This window comes from Neophocaena asiaeorientalis, unplaced genomic scaffold (genome assembly GCF_003031525.2).
Source record: "Neophocaena asiaeorientalis asiaeorientalis breed wild unplaced genomic scaffold, Neophocaena_asiaeorientalis_V1.1 scaffold177, whole genome shotgun sequence".
Taxonomy (NCBI): domain Eukaryota; kingdom Metazoa; phylum Chordata; class Mammalia; order Artiodactyla; family Phocoenidae; genus Neophocaena; species Neophocaena asiaeorientalis.
The window spans coordinates 2,377,993-2,378,762 of NW_020172779.1; positions in this window are offsets into that span (position 1 = coordinate 2,377,993).

Below are 770 nucleotides of genomic sequence, written 5' to 3' on the forward strand. Positions count from 1 at the left end.
AGTAGAAATATTTTTTCCTATTCCTCCCTATGAGTACAACAAAATCCCAGGGTATTATATATAAAAGCAACATAAGAAGACTCTGCAAGGTGAAGAGAAGGAGAAAGACTGGTTAGGGACACGGGGACCCAAGGAGCAACACAGTGGTGATTTCCCAGTTTCTATTTGCCGCATATATCCCAGACTTGGAGCTGAAGTCCAGTCACCTGAAAATATCAACAGGCACAGATTTAAAAACTCCAACAAAAGTCTGTTCTCTGCACACTGCCAGTAGAGACCATGTGGGGAGCTCGAACTTTCACCCCCACCAGACAGTAATAGGCACCCACTCCATCCCCCAATGGAGTGATGTCAAAGAAGGCCTAGTGGAGACTAAGGATTTCACCACAGCTGGTAATGAGGCCAACCACTCCTAATGCCAGTGAAGGAAACAAGAAGAGCAGTAATGAAGCATTACTACCCCTCCCATCCAGGAGATATAAGTTTACGGGTAGTGGGAGCTGGAACTCCCATCCTCCAGCAATAACAAGGAACTAGTCCTACCCCCAAGGGAATCAATGGAGGCTGAACGTGAAAATTCTATTTGTACCCTTCTAGGGCAGTGATAAGAAGGACTCCCTCCTCCTTCCATTGCCAGAGCTGTGTCAGAGGAAACCAGCTAAAACATATGTCTCAAAATCCAGTGTTCTGCACAAATAAAAAATGTTGGCGAGAATGTGGAGAAAAGGGAACCTGCATACACTGTTGGTGGGAATGTAAATTGGTGCAGC